Source organism: Grammomys surdaster, unplaced genomic scaffold (assembly GCF_004785775.1).
Source record: "Grammomys surdaster isolate TR1022 unplaced genomic scaffold, NIH_TR_1.0 125767, whole genome shotgun sequence".
Lineage (NCBI taxonomy): Eukaryota > Metazoa > Chordata > Mammalia > Rodentia > Muridae > Grammomys > Grammomys surdaster.
In genome coordinates, this window is record NW_021620598.1 from 2699351 (window position 1) to 2699636 (window position 286).

Here is a 286-nt window from a genome sequence, read left to right on the forward strand (position 1 = left end):
GAGAGAGAGAGAGAGAGAGAGAGAGAGAGAGAGAGAGAGAGAGAGAGGAGACCACCACCATCCCCTTTCTATGTGCAGGCATCTTTCTCCTAGACATTACCTACCTATATGGGTGCTACCAGGGCCACAACCCCGGATCAGGCATTGTTACCCGCCCAACAAACTTCGGTGAAAAGATCGTTCCAGCGCCCAGCACTGCAGAACACAAGCAGAGCGTAGGACTGAAGGCTGGTAGACACACCAGCCTGTCCACCATTAAGAGTGGCACCATGACCGAGACTCAGAA